The 17,423-nt window shown below is 62.9% G+C and overlaps 5 non-coding genes across 5 annotated transcripts; all 5 read right to left on the bottom strand.

The window, feature by feature from the left end:
* Window positions 1-495: 495 nt before the first annotated feature.
* On the bottom strand, window positions 496-614 carry LOC142868952 (5S ribosomal RNA). Its single transcript, XR_012917811.1, has one exon. It is a non-coding gene; the product is annotated as a 5S ribosomal RNA (ribosomal RNA).
* A 3,787-nt stretch (window positions 615-4,401) lies between these two features.
* LOC142868963 (5S ribosomal RNA) lies at window positions 4,402-4,520 on the bottom strand. Its single transcript, XR_012917821.1, has one exon. It is a non-coding gene; the product is annotated as a 5S ribosomal RNA (ribosomal RNA).
* A 3,788-nt stretch (window positions 4,521-8,308) lies between these two features.
* Window positions 8,309-8,427, bottom strand: LOC142868967 (5S ribosomal RNA). Its single transcript, XR_012917822.1, has one exon. It is a non-coding gene; the product is annotated as a 5S ribosomal RNA (ribosomal RNA).
* A 3,787-nt stretch (window positions 8,428-12,214) lies between these two features.
* LOC142868968 (5S ribosomal RNA) lies at window positions 12,215-12,333 on the bottom strand. Its single transcript, XR_012917823.1, has one exon. It is a non-coding gene; the product is annotated as a 5S ribosomal RNA (ribosomal RNA).
* A 3,787-nt stretch (window positions 12,334-16,120) lies between these two features.
* On the bottom strand, window positions 16,121-16,239 carry LOC142868942 (5S ribosomal RNA). The gene has a single exon (XR_012917801.1). It is a non-coding gene; the product is annotated as a 5S ribosomal RNA (ribosomal RNA).
* Window positions 16,240-17,423: the final 1,184 nt, after the last annotated feature.

Consider the following 17,423-nt stretch of genomic DNA (forward strand, 5'->3'; position numbering starts at 1 on the left):
AAAATGCAATCTTAGAGGTAAGAGACACTTTTTAAACATAATGAATCCGAAGAGAAAAGTAAAAGGAGGCCTGTGGAGCAGGTCTGGGTGTGACTCCGGATCCCCCAACATCAGGTGCCACCACCAAAGATTCCTGCGTGTAGCCCATAGAACCCCAAAAGCAACGGGACGAGTTCTGGTCACGTACTCCCTCAAAATGACATCCTGGCCTTCTTCTGGAACTCCCTCCCCTCTCAGACTCTCAAGGTTTCCTCCAGCGTGTCGGTTCCCACAGAGCAGACCTTTGGTCTGAGACCTGACAGTCCAGATGCCACGCATGCTGCCGCGTGGCGGCGGTGTCGCGGCTTGGGACAAGAGGAGGCCCCACGGTGCGGGCTGGGGCGCCAGGCACCGCGCGGGCGCTGAGGGTGGGGGTGACCCCCACCCCGGGCCGCCGCCGCGCTCCCAGAAAGGGGACAGAACAAGAGGCAAAAAAAAAAAAAAAAAAAAAGCAGCAGCCTGTGGCACCCGGTATTCCCAGGCGGTCTCCCATCCAAGTACTAACCAGGCCCGACCCTGCTTAGCTTCCGAGACCAGACGAGATCGGGGGCGTTCAGGGTGGTGTGGCCCTAGACGGCGGCGGAGGGCGCCCCTGCCCCGCTCAAGAAGCCGAGCCTCTCTGGGCTTCCCCGCCGCCGCCTCCCGCCCCAGGCCCCGCGCCGGGCCGGGCCGGTTGAGTTCTCCGGCCGGCCGGGTCCCGCGGGCTCCCAGGGACGGGGGTGATGGGCGGGGCGGGGCGGGGGGCTGTCTCTCTATACACACACACACACACTCACACTCACTCACACTCACACAAGATGCGCCTCCACGGCTGGACTCGCCAAGGTGGAGCCCTCCCAGCCCCCCTCGTCTCCTCGCCCGGCCTCCTTCACCTACCCGCTGCCCACCCCCAGCGCGTCGCTGCCTGCCGCTGACTGCGCACGCGCGGGACGCTCGCCCTTTGACCCCAGCCAGGGGCCGCCCTCCCCCACAACCCCTTTCAGCTGCGCCCCCCCCCCTCGCCCTGTGGGTGGGCTGCCGCCTATTCCCCCGGGCCAGGGCTGGGGCACAGCCAGTGTATGGGGCGTCTCTCTCTGGGGATGTGTCCCATGGGTGGGGTGGGGTGGCGTGGTTTGGGGGGCGCTGAAGAAATCAGTCCCCTCCATCTCCTACCTCTGGAAAACGCCCAAGCCCGTGGAGAACTGCCGGCACCGCTTCGTGGGGGCCGGGACCCTCCTCCGTGTCCTCCGGTGGCCCAGTCCAAGGGGCCTGGGCCTGGCCGGGGCTGCATTGGACCCCGACCACCCTGGCGTGTGGACTCGCTAAAAATCGGCCATTAGATATTGGATTCCAGCTTCCTGGAGGTCATTTCACTAATGAGTGCACCGGAAAGAGTTTCCTAATCCATCTGTGAGGGTGGCAACTGAAAGAGAATTTTAAAGCTGACAGAATAGGCGAGGGAAGGCATAGGAGATTTCCACACCCAGCAAGGAAGCCTTTCCCGAAATGGAAGAAAGAAACGAGCAAACAGAGACACCGGTAGCCCGCCCGGAAAAGAGTCTGCCCCTTAGAGAAAGCACCCTGACCAGGTTCACCCGTGGGTGGGTGGCGAGCTAGCGGCATTCAGAAGAGCGAGGCCCGCAGTCTGTGCGGAAGACACCTGCGCTCGGGTGTGTGTGGCGGCGCGATTCACAAGCAGCTCTAGATGTTAAACCAAGGAGAAGCCAGGGAGTTCCCAACGCCCCAGGTGTCCTCAGCCCACGACTGGCTGCTGTGGGAATGCGAAGCCCGGCTCCTTGTCTCAGAGCGGGGTTCCCAGGAGGATCAGGCTGAAGCTGGGACTTGGCCTCAAAGTGTCCCCTCGCATGGCCACCCCCTTCCCCTTCCTGCTCCTCTACTCCTGGTGCCCCTCCATCCAGGGGCCAGACCTTAAAGAGTCACCGCAAGAGAATCCTGGTCCCAAAGGAGCCTTCTGGGGGACCGGTGCTGAGAGAGGTTGTGGGCATGGCCCGCTGGGGCTCTGCCCGACCCAGGGCTGAGAGATGCCACCTCCCAGCTCTGGGTCCCTGCAGGAAGTGTTGGCAAGCACAGGGCCGGTCCTCCAAAGGCCCAGGTGCAGGGAGCCCAGGCCAAGCAGCCTGTGGAAGAAGCCACTTGCCGTGCCACCCCGGGAACAGGACTGCAGGCCCCGGCCCTTCCCACCTCCTCCTCCTCCTCCTCCTCCTCCTCCCCCCCGCCCCCCCCCCACAGGGCACAGGGCTCAGAGACACCTCAGACTCTTGCTACCCAAAGTGCAAAGGGCATCAGTTGCTCCTCCAACCCCCCTCCCCCCGCCCAGCAGACCACGTTGTCCAGCCAGCCCCCGGGCCTCCCTGGGGTGCCCAGCACAAAAGTGCAGACACCCACCGGACCCTCAATCTCAGTTTTCGGATGTTTTTGCCACTCTAAGGACCCGCAGGCCAGCTGGGCCTTCGGGCAGGACAGAGAGCCCCGGAATCCGACGTGGAGAGCTGCGTGTACGTCCCCATCAGGAGGCGGTCCCCACCTCCGCGGCTCTCCCCTTGCGGGGAGCGGCAGCCCAGCCGGCAGCCCCAGGGCCTCAGGGAAGACACCAGGCTGGGCCCCCCCGCGGCACAGCGGGGGCACGTCCCCCGCACTCACGCGACTTAGGGACGGCTGCTGGAGACTGCTGCGGCCACCCTGCTGCCGGGTTTCTGGAGGGCTTCCTGGAAGCAGCGTCCACACCAAGCCCTTGGAAGGCCCAGGCGACGGAGGAGCCGGTCAGGCAGGGGCCGAGGACGGTGAGAGGCCGGGCGGGCGGGAAGGAGCATGTCAGGCAGGGGCAGAGGACGGTGACCGGCCGGGCGGGGAGGAGCCGGTCAGGCGGGGGCCCAGGACAGTGACGGGCCTGGCCGGGGAGGAGTGCGTCAGGCAGGGGCAGAGGAGACGGGCTGGGTAAGGGTTAGGGTTACAGTTAGGGCACAATTCACAATCGCAAAGACGTGGAAGCGACCCGAGTGCCCATCCATCCAGGAGTGCATCAATAAAATGTGGCGCGTGGACACCACGGAGTGCCATTCGGCTGTGAGGAGCAGCGGTGAGAGGGCGCCTCTCGTGTTCTCCTGGCCAGAGCTGGAACCCGTTCCAGTAAGCCAAGTATCCCAAGAATGGACACACGAGCACCACGTGAGCGCGCTCACCAGCAAATTGGTACGAACGGATGGACACCTAAGTGGACGGAGAGGAATCACCTTCATCGGGTGGGTGTCGGGCGGGTGGGGGGAGGGGAGGGGCATACACATCCATTAGGCATGGGGTGGGTGCGCACCGACTGGGGGATGGGCGCACTTGAAGCTCTGACCCGAGGGGGGAGGCTTGGAGAGGGCAAGGCACCCGACCTTAACATTGGTATCCCCACAATACGCTGGAACAACATGAGAGGTATATGAATAAGAACACAGGGGGGGGCCGGGCGCGGTGGCTCACGCCTGTAATCCTAGCTCTCTGGGAGGCCGAGGCGGGCGGATTGCTCCAGGTCAGGAGTTCGAAACCAGCCTGAGCAAGAGCGAGACCCCGTCTCTACTAAAAATAGAAAGAAATTAATTGGCCAACTAATATATATAGAAAAACACAGCCGGGCGTGGTGGTGCATGCCTGTAGTCCCAACTACTCGGGAGGCTGAGGCAGCAGGATTGCTTGAGCCCGGAGATTGAGGTTGCTGTGAGCTAGGCTGACGCCATGGCACTCACTCTAGCCTGGGCAGCAAAACGAGACTCTGTCTCAAAAAAAAAAAAAAAAAAAAAGAACACAGGGGGGAGGGGGGCACGGGCAACACATGTCACCTGAATACTTGTACTCCCATCATCTGCTTGAAAAGAGAGAGAAAAGAAAATGCAATCTTAGAGGTAAGAGACACTTTTTAAACATAATGAATCCGAAGAGAAAAGTAAAAGGAGGCCTGTGGAGCAGGTCTGGGTGTGACTCCGGATCCCCCAACATCAGGTGCCACCACCAAAGATTCCTGCGTGTAGCCCATAGAACCCCAAAAGCAACGGGACGAGTTCTGGTCACGTACTCCCTCAAAATGACATCCTGGCCTTCTTCTGGAACTCCCTCCCCTCTCAGACTCTCAAGGTTTCCTCCAGCGTGTCGGTTCCCACAGAGCAGACCTTTGGTCTGAGACCTGACAGTCCAGATGCCACGCATGCTGCCGCGTGGCGGCGGTGTCGCGGCTTGGGACAAGAGGAGGCCCCACGGTGCGGGCTGGGGCGCCAGGCACCGCGCGGGCGCTGAGGGTGGGGGTGACCCCCACCCCGGGCCGCCGCCGCGCTCCCAGAAAGGGGACAGAACAAGAGGCAAAAAAAAAAAAAAAAAAAAAGCAGCAGCCTGTGGCACCCGGTATTCCCAGGCGGTCTCCCATCCAAGTACTAACCAGGCCCGACCCTGCTTAGCTTCCGAGACCAGACGAGATCGGGGGCGTTCAGGGTGGTGTGGCCCTAGACGGCGGCGGAGGGCGCCCCTGCCCCGCTCAAGAAGCCGAGCCTCTCTGGGCTTCCCCGCCGCCGCCTCCCGCCCCAGGCCCCGCGCCGGGCCGGGCCGGTTGAGTTCTCCGGCCGGCCGGGTCCCGCGGGCTCCCAGGGACGGGGGTGATGGGCGGGGCGGGGCGGGGGGCTGTCTCTCTATACACACACACACACACTCACACTCACTCACACTCACACAAGATGCGCCTCCACGGCTGGACTCGCCAAGGTGGAGCCCTCCCAGCCCCCCTCGTCTCCTCGCCCGGCCTCCTTCACCTACCCGCTGCCCACCCCCAGCGCGTCGCTGCCTGCCGCTGACTGCGCACGCGCGGGACGCTCGCCCTTTGACCCCAGCCAGGGGCCGCCCTCCCCCACAACCCCTTTCAGCTGCGCCCCCCCCCCTCGCCCTGTGGGTGGGCTGCCGCCTATTCCCCCGGGCCAGGGCTGGGGCACAGCCAGTGTATGGGGCGTCTCTCTCTGGGGATGTGTCCCATGGGTGGGGTGGGGTGGCGTGGTTTGGGGGGCGCTGAAGAAATCAGTCCCCTCCATCTCCTACCTCTGGAAAACGCCCAAGCCCGTGGAGAACTGCCGGCACCGCTTCGTGGGGGCCGGGACCCTCCTCCGTGTCCTCCGGTGGCCCAGTCCAAGGGGCCTGGGCCTGGCCGGGGCTGCATTGGACCCCGACCACCCTGGCGTGTGGACTCGCTAAAAATCGGCCATTAGATATTGGATTCCAGCTTCCTGGAGGTCATTTCACTAATGAGTGCACCGGAAAGAGTTTCCTAATCCATCTGTGAGGGTGGCAACTGAAAGAGAATTTTAAAGCTGACAGAATAGGCGAGGGAAGGCATAGGAGATTTCCACACCCAGCAAGGAAGCCTTTCCCGAAATGGAAGAAAGAAACGAGCAAACAGAGACACCGGTAGCCCGCCCGGAAAAGAGTCTGCCCCTTAGAGAAAGCACCCTGACCAGGTTCACCCGTGGGTGGGTGGCGAGCTAGCGGCATTCAGAAGAGCGAGGCCCGCAGTCTGTGCGGAAGACACCTGCGCTCGGGTGTGTGTGGCGGCGCGATTCACAAGCAGCTCTAGATGTTAAACCAAGGAGAAGCCAGGGAGTTCCCAACGCCCCAGGTGTCCTCAGCCCACGACTGGCTGCTGTGGGAATGCGAAGCCCGGCTCCTTGTCTCAGAGCGGGGTTCCCAGGAGGATCAGGCTGAAGCTGGGACTTGGCCTCAAAGTGTCCCCTCGCATGGCCACCCCCTTCCCCTTCCTGCTCCTCTACTCCTGGTGCCCCTCCATCCAGGGGCCAGACCTTAAAGAGTCACCGCAAGAGAATCCTGGTCCCAAAGGAGCCTTCTGGGGGACCGGTGCTGAGAGAGGTTGTGGGCATGGCCCGCTGGGGCTCTGCCCGACCCAGGGCTGAGAGATGCCACCTCCCAGCTCTGGGTCCCTGCAGGAAGTGTTGGCAAGCACAGGGCCGGTCCTCCAAAGGCCCAGGTGCAGGGAGCCCAGGCCAAGCAGCCTGTGGAAGAAGCCACTTGCCGTGCCACCCCGGGAACAGGACTGCAGGCCCCGGCCCTTCCCACCTCCTCCTCCTCCTCCTCCTCCTCCTCCCCCCCGCCCCCCCCCCACAGGGCACAGGGCTCAGAGACACCTCAGACTCTTGCTACCCAAAGTGCAAAGGGCATCAGTTGCTCCTCCAACCCCCCTCCCCCCGCCCAGCAGACCACGTTGTCCAGCCAGCCCCCGGGCCTCCCTGGGGTGCCCAGCACAAAAGTGCAGACACCCACCGGACCCTCAATCTCAGTTTTCGGATGTTTTTGCCACTCTAAGGACCCGCAGGCCAGCTGGGCCTTCGGGCAGGACAGAGAGCCCCGGAATCCGACGTGGAGAGCTGCGTGTACGTCCCCATCAGGAGGCGGTCCCCACCTCCGCGGCTCTCCCCTTGCGGGGAGCGGCAGCCCAGCCGGCAGCCCCAGGGCCTCAGGGAAGACACCAGGCTGGGCCCCCCCGCGGCACAGCGGGGGCACGTCCCCCGCACTCACGCGACTTAGGGACGGCTGCTGGAGACTGCTGCGGCCACCCTGCTGCCGGGTTTCTGGAGGGCTTCCTGGAAGCAGCGTCCACACCAAGCCCTTGGAAGGCCCAGGCGACGGAGGAGCCGGTCAGGCAGGGGCCGAGGACGGTGAGAGGCCGGGCGGGCGGGAAGGAGCATGTCAGGCAGGGGCAGAGGACGGTGACCGGCCGGGCGGGGAGGAGCCGGTCAGGCGGGGGCCCAGGACAGTGACGGGCCTGGCCGGGGAGGAGTGCGTCAGGCAGGGGCAGAGGAGACGGGCTGGGTAAGGGTTAGGGTTACAGTTAGGGCACAATTCACAATCGCAAAGACGTGGAAGCGACCCGAGTGCCCATCCATCCAGGAGTGCATCAATAAAATGTGGCGCGTGGACACCACGGAGTGCCATTCGGCTGTGAGGAGCAGCGGTGAGAGGGCGCCTCTCGTGTTCTCCTGGCCAGAGCTGGAACCCGTTCCAGTAAGCCAAGTATCCCAAGAATGGACACACGAGCACCACGTGAGCGCGCTCACCAGCAAATTGGTACGAACGGATGGACACCTAAGTGGACGGAGAGGAATCACCTTCATCGGGTGGGTGTCGGGCGGGTGGGGGGAGGGGAGGGGCATACACATCCATTAGGCATGGGGTGGGTGCGCACCGACTGGGGGATGGGCGCACTTGAAGCTCTGACCCGAGGGGGGAGGCTTGGAGAGGGCAAGGCACCCGACCTTAACATTGGTATCCCCACAATACGCTGGAACAACATGAGAGGTATATGAATAAGAACACAGGGGGGGGCCGGGCGCGGTGGCTCACGCCTGTAATCCTAGCTCTCTGGGAGGCCGAGGCGGGCGGATTGCTCCAGGTCAGGAGTTCGAAACCAGCCTGAGCAAGAGCGAGACCCCGTCTCTACTAAAAATAGAAAGAAATTAATTGGCCAACTAATATATATAGAAAAACACAGCCGGGCGTGGTGGTGCATGCCTGTAGTCCCAACTACTCGGGAGGCTGAGGCAGCAGGATTGCTTGAGCCCGGAGATTGAGGTTGCTGTGAGCTAGGCTGACGCCATGGCACTCACTCTAGCCTGGGCAGCAAAACGAGACTCTGTCTCAAAAAAAAAAAAAAAAAAAAAAGAACACAGGGGGGAGGGGGGCACGGGCAACACATGTCACCTGAATACTTGTACTCCCATCATCTGCTTGAAAAGAGAGAGAAAAGAAAATGCAATCTTAGAGGTAAGAGACACTTTTTAAACATAATGAATCCGAAGAGAAAAGTAAAAGGAGGCCTGTGGAGCAGGTCTGGGTGTGACTCCGGATCCCCCAACATCAGGTGCCACCACCAAAGATTCCTGCGTGTAGCCCATAGAACCCCAAAAGCAACGGGACGAGTTCTGGTCACGTACTCCCTCAAAATGACATCCTGGCCTTCTTCTGGAACTCCCTCCCCTCTCAGACTCTCAAGGTTTCCTCCAGCGTGTCGGTTCCCACAGAGCAGACCTTTGGTCTGAGACCTGACAGTCCAGATGCCACGCATGCTGCCGCGTGGCGGCGGTGTCGCGGCTTGGGACAAGAGGAGGCCCCACGGTGCGGGCTGGGGCGCCAGGCACCGCGCGGGCGCTGAGGGTGGGGGTGACCCCCACCCCGGGCCGCCGCCGCGCTCCCAGAAAGGGGACAGAACAAGAGGCAAAAAAAAAAAAAAAAAAAAAGCAGCAGCCTGTGGCACCCGGTATTCCCAGGCGGTCTCCCATCCAAGTACTAACCAGGCCCGACCCTGCTTAGCTTCCGAGACCAGACGAGATCGGGGGCGTTCAGGGTGGTGTGGCCCTAGACGGCGGCGGAGGGCGCCCCTGCCCCGCTCAAGAAGCCGAGCCTCTCTGGGCTTCCCCGCCGCCGCCTCCCGCCCCAGGCCCCGCGCCGGGCCGGGCCGGTTGAGTTCTCCGGCCGGCCGGGTCCCGCGGGCTCCCAGGGACGGGGGTGATGGGCGGGGCGGGGCGGGGGGCTGTCTCTCTATACACACACACACACACTCACACTCACTCACACTCACACAAGATGCGCCTCCACGGCTGGACTCGCCAAGGTGGAGCCCTCCCAGCCCCCCTCGTCTCCTCGCCCGGCCTCCTTCACCTACCCGCTGCCCACCCCCAGCGCGTCGCTGCCTGCCGCTGACTGCGCACGCGCGGGACGCTCGCCCTTTGACCCCAGCCAGGGGCCGCCCTCCCCCACAACCCCTTTCAGCTGCGCCCCCCCCCCTCGCCCTGTGGGTGGGCTGCCGCCTATTCCCCCGGGCCAGGGCTGGGGCACAGCCAGTGTATGGGGCGTCTCTCTCTGGGGATGTGTCCCATGGGTGGGGTGGGGTGGCGTGGTTTGGGGGGCGCTGAAGAAATCAGTCCCCTCCATCTCCTACCTCTGGAAAACGCCCAAGCCCGTGGAGAACTGCCGGCACCGCTTCGTGGGGGCCGGGACCCTCCTCCGTGTCCTCCGGTGGCCCAGTCCAAGGGGCCTGGGCCTGGCCGGGGCTGCATTGGACCCCGACCACCCTGGCGTGTGGACTCGCTAAAAATCGGCCATTAGATATTGGATTCCAGCTTCCTGGAGGTCATTTCACTAATGAGTGCACCGGAAAGAGTTTCCTAATCCATCTGTGAGGGTGGCAACTGAAAGAGAATTTTAAAGCTGACAGAATAGGCGAGGGAAGGCATAGGAGATTTCCACACCCAGCAAGGAAGCCTTTCCCGAAATGGAAGAAAGAAACGAGCAAACAGAGACACCGGTAGCCCGCCCGGAAAAGAGTCTGCCCCTTAGAGAAAGCACCCTGACCAGGTTCACCCGTGGGTGGGTGGCGAGCTAGCGGCATTCAGAAGAGCGAGGCCCGCAGTCTGTGCGGAAGACACCTGCGCTCGGGTGTGTGTGGCGGCGCGATTCACAAGCAGCTCTAGATGTTAAACCAAGGAGAAGCCAGGGAGTTCCCAACGCCCCAGGTGTCCTCAGCCCACGACTGGCTGCTGTGGGAATGCGAAGCCCGGCTCCTTGTCTCAGAGCGGGGTTCCCAGGAGGATCAGGCTGAAGCTGGGACTTGGCCTCAAAGTGTCCCCTCGCATGGCCACCCCCTTCCCCTTCCTGCTCCTCTACTCCTGGTGCCCCTCCATCCAGGGGCCAGACCTTAAAGAGTCACCGCAAGAGAATCCTGGTCCCAAAGGAGCCTTCTGGGGGACCGGTGCTGAGAGAGGTTGTGGGCATGGCCCGCTGGGGCTCTGCCCGACCCAGGGCTGAGAGATGCCACCTCCCAGCTCTGGGTCCCTGCAGGAAGTGTTGGCAAGCACAGGGCCGGTCCTCCAAAGGCCCAGGTGCAGGGAGCCCAGGCCAAGCAGCCTGTGGAAGAAGCCACTTGCCGTGCCACCCCGGGAACAGGACTGCAGGCCCCGGCCCTTCCCACCTCCTCCTCCTCCTCCTCCTCCTCCTCCCCCCCGCCCCCCCCCCACAGGGCACAGGGCTCAGAGACACCTCAGACTCTTGCTACCCAAAGTGCAAAGGGCATCAGTTGCTCCTCCAACCCCCCTCCCCCCGCCCAGCAGACCACGTTGTCCAGCCAGCCCCCGGGCCTCCCTGGGGTGCCCAGCACAAAAGTGCAGACACCCACCGGACCCTCAATCTCAGTTTTCGGATGTTTTTGCCACTCTAAGGACCCGCAGGCCAGCTGGGCCTTCGGGCAGGACAGAGAGCCCCGGAATCCGACGTGGAGAGCTGCGTGTACGTCCCCATCAGGAGGCGGTCCCCACCTCCGCGGCTCTCCCCTTGCGGGGAGCGGCAGCCCAGCCGGCAGCCCCAGGGCCTCAGGGAAGACACCAGGCTGGGCCCCCCCGCGGCACAGCGGGGGCACGTCCCCCGCACTCACGCGACTTAGGGACGGCTGCTGGAGACTGCTGCGGCCACCCTGCTGCCGGGTTTCTGGAGGGCTTCCTGGAAGCAGCGTCCACACCAAGCCCTTGGAAGGCCCAGGCGACGGAGGAGCCGGTCAGGCAGGGGCCGAGGACGGTGAGAGGCCGGGCGGGCGGGAAGGAGCATGTCAGGCAGGGGCAGAGGACGGTGACCGGCCGGGCGGGGAGGAGCCGGTCAGGCGGGGGCCCAGGACAGTGACGGGCCTGGCCGGGGAGGAGTGCGTCAGGCAGGGGCAGAGGAGACGGGCTGGGTAAGGGTTAGGGTTACAGTTAGGGCACAATTCACAATCGCAAAGACGTGGAAGCGACCCGAGTGCCCATCCATCCAGGAGTGCATCAATAAAATGTGGCGCGTGGACACCACGGAGTGCCATTCGGCTGTGAGGAGCAGCGGTGAGAGGGCGCCTCTCGTGTTCTCCTGGCCAGAGCTGGAACCCGTTCCAGTAAGCCAAGTATCCCAAGAATGGACACACGAGCACCACGTGAGCGCGCTCACCAGCAAATTGGTACGAACGGATGGACACCTAAGTGGACGGAGAGGAATCACCTTCATCGGGTGGGTGTCGGGCGGGTGGGGGGAGGGGAGGGGCATACACATCCATTAGGCATGGGGTGGGTGCGCACCGACTGGGGGATGGGCGCACTTGAAGCTCTGACCCGAGGGGGGAGGCTTGGAGAGGGCAAGGCACCCGACCTTAACATTGGTATCCCCACAATACGCTGGAACAACATGAGAGGTATATGAATAAGAACACGGGGGGGGCCGGGCGCGGTGGCTCACGCCTGTAATCCTAGCTCTCTGGGAGGCCGAGGCGGGCGGATTGCTCCAGGTCAGGAGTTCGAAACCAGCCTGAGCAAGAGCGAGACCCCGTCTCTACTAAAAATAGAAAGAAATTAATTGGCCAACTAATATATATAGAAAAACACAGCCGGGCGTGGTGGTGCATGCCTGTAGTCCCAACTACTCGGGAGGCTGAGGCAGCAGGATTGCTTGAGCCCGGAGATTGAGGTTGCTGTGAGCTAGGCTGACGCCATGGCACTCACTCTAGCCTGGGCAGCAAAACGAGACTCTGTCTCAAAAAAAAAAAAAAAAAAAAAAGAACACAGGGGGGAGGGGGGCACGGGCAACACATGTCACCTGAATACTTGTACTCCCATCATCTGCTTGAAAAGAGAGAGAAAAGAAAATGCAATCTTAGAGGTAAGAGACACTTTTTAAACATAATGAATCCGAAGAGAAAAGTAAAAGGAGGCCTGTGGAGCAGGTCTGGGTGTGACTCCGGATCCCCCAACATCAGGTGCCACCACCAAAGATTCCTGCGTGTAGCCCATAGAACCCCAAAAGCAACGGGACGAGTTCTGGTCACGTACTCCCTCAAAATGACATCCTGGCCTTCTTCTGGAACTCCCTCCCCTCTCAGACTCTCAAGGTTTCCTCCAGCGTGTCGGTTCCCACAGAGCAGACCTTTGGTCTGAGACCTGACAGTCCAGATGCCACGCATGCTGCCGCGTGGCGGCGGTGTCGCGGCTTGGGACAAGAGGAGGCCCCACGGTGCGGGCTGGGGCGCCAGGCACCGCGCGGGCGCTGAGGGTGGGGGTGACCCCCACCCCGGGCCGCCGCCGCGCTCCCAGAAAGGGGACAGAACAAGAGGCAAAAAAAAAAAAAAAAAAAAAGCAGCAGCCTGTGGCACCCGGTATTCCCAGGCGGTCTCCCATCCAAGTACTAACCAGGCCCGACCCTGCTTAGCTTCCGAGACCAGACGAGATCGGGGGCGTTCAGGGTGGTGTGGCCCTAGACGGCGGCGGAGGGCGCCCCTGCCCCGCTCAAGAAGCCGAGCCTCTCTGGGCTTCCCCGCCGCCGCCTCCCGCCCCAGGCCCCGCGCCGGGCCGGGCCGGTTGAGTTCTCCGGCCGGCCGGGTCCCGCGGGCTCCCAGGGACGGGGGTGATGGGCGGGGCGGGGCGGGGGGCTGTCTCTCTATACACACACACACACACTCACACTCACTCACACTCACACAAGATGCGCCTCCACGGCTGGACTCGCCAAGGTGGAGCCCTCCCAGCCCCCCTCGTCTCCTCGCCCGGCCTCCTTCACCTACCCGCTGCCCACCCCCAGCGCGTCGCTGCCTGCCGCTGACTGCGCACGCGCGGGACGCTCGCCCTTTGACCCCAGCCAGGGGCCGCCCTCCCCCACAACCCCTTTCAGCTGCGCCCCCCCCCCTCGCCCTGTGGGTGGGCTGCCGCCTATTCCCCCGGGCCAGGGCTGGGGCACAGCCAGTGTATGGGGCGTCTCTCTCTGGGGATGTGTCCCATGGGTGGGGTGGGGTGGCGTGGTTTGGGGGGCGCTGAAGAAATCAGTCCCCTCCATCTCCTACCTCTGGAAAACGCCCAAGCCCGTGGAGAACTGCCGGCACCGCTTCGTGGGGGCCGGGACCCTCCTCCGTGTCCTCCGGTGGCCCAGTCCAAGGGGCCTGGGCCTGGCCGGGGCTGCATTGGACCCCGACCACCCTGGCGTGTGGACTCGCTAAAAATCGGCCATTAGATATTGGATTCCAGCTTCCTGGAGGTCATTTCACTAATGAGTGCACCGGAAAGAGTTTCCTAATCCATCTGTGAGGGTGGCAACTGAAAGAGAATTTTAAAGCTGACAGAATAGGCGAGGGAAGGCATAGGAGATTTCCACACCCAGCAAGGAAGCCTTTCCCGAAATGGAAGAAAGAAACGAGCAAACAGAGACACCGGTAGCCCGCCCGGAAAAGAGTCTGCCCCTTAGAGAAAGCACCCTGACCAGGTTCACCCGTGGGTGGGTGGCGAGCTAGCGGCATTCAGAAGAGCGAGGCCCGCAGTCTGTGCGGAAGACACCTGCGCTCGGGTGTGTGTGGCGGCGCGATTCACAAGCAGCTCTAGATGTTAAACCAAGGAGAAGCCAGGGAGTTCCCAACGCCCCAGGTGTCCTCAGCCCACGACTGGCTGCTGTGGGAATGCGAAGCCCGGCTCCTTGTCTCAGAGTGGGGTTCCCAGGAGGATCAGGCTGAAGCTGGGACTTGGCCTCAAAGTGTCCCCTCGCATGGCCACCCCCTTCCCCTTCCTGCTCCTCTACTCCTGGTGCCCCTCCATCCAGGGGCCAGACCTTAAAGAGTCACCGCAAGAGAATCCTGGTCCCAAAGGAGCCTTCTGGGGGACCGGTGCTGAGAGAGGTTGTGGGCATGGCCCGCTGGGGCTCTGCCCGACCCAGGGCTGAGAGATGCCACCTCCCAGCTCTGGGTCCCTGCAGGAAGTGTTGGCAAGCACAGGGCCGGTCCTCCAAAGGCCCAGGTGCAGGGAGCCCAGGCCAAGCAGCCTGTGGAAGAAGCCACTTGCCGTGCCACCCCGGGAACAGGACTGCAGGCCCCGGCCCTTCCCACCTCCTCCTCCTCCTCCTCCTCCTCCTCCCCCCCGCCCCCCCCCCACAGGGCACAGGGCTCAGAGACACCTCAGACTCTTGCTACCCAAAGTGCAAAGGGCATCAGTTGCTCCTCCAACCCCCCTCCCCCCGCCCAGCAGACCACGTTGTCCAGCCAGCCCCCGGGCCTCCCTGGGGTGCCCAGCACAAAAGTGCAGACACCCACCGGACCCTCAATCTCAGTTTTCGGATGTTTTTGCCACTCTAAGGACCCGCAGGCCAGCTGGGCCTTCGGGCAGGACAGAGAGCCCCGGAATCCGACGTGGAGAGCTGCGTGTACGTCCCCATCAGGAGGCGGTCCCCACCTCCGCGGCTCTCCCCTTGCGGGGAGCGGCAGCCCAGCCGGCAGCCCCAGGGCCTCAGGGAAGACACCAGGCTGGGCCCCCCCGCGGCACAGCGGGGGCACGTCCCCCGCACTCACGCGACTTAGGGACGGCTGCTGGAGACTGCTGCGGCCACCCTGCTGCCGGGTTTCTGGAGGGCTTCCTGGAAGCAGCGTCCACACCAAGCCCTTGGAAGGCCCAGGCGACGGAGGAGCCGGTCAGGCAGGGGCCGAGGACGGTGAGAGGCCGGGCGGGCGGGAAGGAGCATGTCAGGCAGGGGCAGAGGACGGTGACCGGCCGGGCGGGGAGGAGCCGGTCAGGCGGGGGCCCAGGACAGTGACGGGCCTGGCCGGGGAGGAGTGCGTCAGGCAGGGGCAGAGGAGACGGGCTGGGTAAGGGTTAGGGTTACAGTTAGGGCACAATTCACAATCGCAAAGACGTGGAAGCGACCCGAGTGCCCATCCATCCAGGAGTGCATCAATAAAATGTGGCGCGTGGACACCACGGAGTGCCATTCGGCTGTGAGGAGCAGCGGTGAGAGGGCGCCTCTCGTGTTCTCCTGGCCAGAGCTGGAACCCGTTCCAGTAAGCCAAGTATCCCAAGAATGGACACACGAGCACCACGTGAGCGCGCTCACCAGCAAATTGGTACGAACGGATGGACACCTAAGTGGACGGAGAGGAATCACCTTCATCGGGTGGGTGTCGGGCGGGTGGGGGGAGGGGAGGGGCATACACATCCATTAGGCATGGGGTGGGTGCGCACCGACTGGGGGATGGGCGCACTTGAAGCTCTGACCCGAGGGGGGAGGCTTGGAGAGGGCAAGGCACCCGACCTTAACATTGGTATCCCCACAATACGCTGGAACAACATGAGAGGTATATGAATAAGAACACAGGGGGGGGCCGGGCGCGGTGGCTCACGCCTGTAATCCTAGCTCTCTGGGAGGCCGAGGCGGGCGGATTGCTCCAGGTCAGGAGTTCGAAACCAGCCTGAGCAAGAGCGAGACCCCGTCTCTACTAAAAATAGAAAGAAATTAATTGGCCAACTAATATATATAGAAAAACACAGCCGGGCGTGGTGGTGCATGCCTGTAGTCCCAACTACTCGGGAGGCTGAGGCAGCAGGATTGCTTGAGCCCGGAGATTGAGGTTGCTGTGAGCTAGGCTGACGCCATGGCACTCACTCTAGCCTGGGCAGCAAAACGAGACTCTGTCTCAAAAAAAAAAAAAAAAAAAAAGAACACAGGGGGGAGGGGGGCACGGGCAACACATGTCACCTGAATACTTGTACTCCCATCATCTGCTTGAAAAGAGAGAGAAAAGAAAATGCAATCTTAGAGGTAAGAGACACTTTTTAAACATAATGAATCCGAAGAGAAAAGTAAAAGGAGGCCTGTGGAGCAGGTCTGGGTGTGACTCCGGATCCCCCAACATCAGGTGCCACCACCAAAGATTCCTGCGTGTAGCCCATAGAACCCCAAAAGCAACGGGACGAGTTCTGGTCACGTACTCCCTCAAAATGACATCCTGGCCTTCTTCTGGAACTCCCTCCCCTCTCAGACTCTCAAGGTTTCCTCCAGCGTGTCGGTTCCCACAGAGCAGACCTTTGGTCTGAGACCTGACAGTCCAGATGCCACGCATGCTGCCGCGTGGCGGCGGTGTCGCGGCTTGGGACAAGAGGAGGCCCCACGGTGCGGGCTGGGGCGCCAGGCACCGCGCGGGCGCTGAGGGTGGGGGTGACCCCCACCCCGGGCCGCCGCCGCGCTCCCAGAAAGGGGACAGAACAAGAGGCAAAAAAAAAAAAAAAAAAAAAGCAGCAGCCTGTGGCACCCGGTATTCCCAGGCGGTCTCCCATCCAAGTACTAACCAGGCCCGACCCTGCTTAGCTTCCGAGACCAGACGAGATCGGGGGCGTTCAGGGTGGTGTGGCCCTAGACGGCGGCGGAGGGCGCCCCTGCCCCGCTCAAGAAGCCGAGCCTCTCTGGGCTTCCCCGCCGCCGCCTCCCGCCCCAGGCCCCGCGCCGGGCCGGGCCGGTTGAGTTCTCCGGCCGGCCGGGTCCCGCGGGCTCCCAGGGACGGGGGTGATGGGCGGGGCGGGGCGGGGGGCTGTCTCTCTATACACACACACACACACTCACACTCACTCACACTCACACAAGATGCGCCTCCACGGCTGGACTCGCCAAGGTGGAGCCCTCCCAGCCCCCCTCGTCTCCTCGCCCGGCCTCCTTCACCTACCCGCTGCCCACCCCCAGCGCGTCGCTGCCTGCCGCTGACTGCGCACGCGCGGGACGCTCGCCCTTTGACCCCAGCCAGGGGCCGCCCTCCCCCACAACCCCTTTCAGCTGCGCCCCCCCCCCTCGCCCTGTGGGTGGGCTGCCGCCTATTCCCCCGGGCCAGGGCTGGGGCACAGCCAGTGTATGGGGCGTCTCTCTCTGGGGATGTGTCCCATGGGTGGGGTGGGGTGGCGTGGTTTGGGGGGCGCTGAAGAAATCAGTCCCCTCCATCTCCTACCTCTGGAAAACGCCCAAGCCCGTGGAGAACTGCCGGCACCGCTTCGTGGGGGCCGGGACCCTCCTCCGTGTCCTCCGGTGGCCCAGTCCAAGGGGCCTGGGCCTGGCCGGGGCTGCATTGGACCCCGACCACCCTGGCGTGTGGACTCGCTAAAAATCGGCCATTAGATATTGGATTCCAGCTTCCTGGAGGTCATTTCACTAATGAGTGCACCGGAAAGAGTTTCCTAATCCATCTGTGAGGGTGGCAACTGAAAGAGAATTTTAAAGCTGACAGAATAGGCGAGGGAAGGCATAGGAGATTTCCACACCCAGCAAGGAAGCCTTTCCCGAAATGGAAGAAAGAAACGAGCAAACAGAGACACCGGTAGCCCGCCCGGAAAAGAGTCTGCCCCTTAGAGAAAGCACCCTGACCAGGTTCACCCGTGGGTGGGTGGCGAGCTAGCGGCATTCAGAAGAGCGAGGCCCGCAGTCTGTGCGGAAGACACCTGCGCTCGGGTGTGTGTGGCGGCGCGATTCACAAGCAGCTCTAGATGTTAAACCAAGGAGAAGCCAGGGAGTTCCCAACGCCCCAGGTGTCCTCAGCCCACGACTGGCTGCTGTGGGAA

This window comes from Microcebus murinus, unplaced genomic scaffold (assembly GCF_040939455.1).
Source record: "Microcebus murinus isolate Inina unplaced genomic scaffold, M.murinus_Inina_mat1.0 scaf049_hap2_Mmur4.0, whole genome shotgun sequence".
Taxonomy (NCBI): domain Eukaryota; kingdom Metazoa; phylum Chordata; class Mammalia; order Primates; family Cheirogaleidae; genus Microcebus; species Microcebus murinus.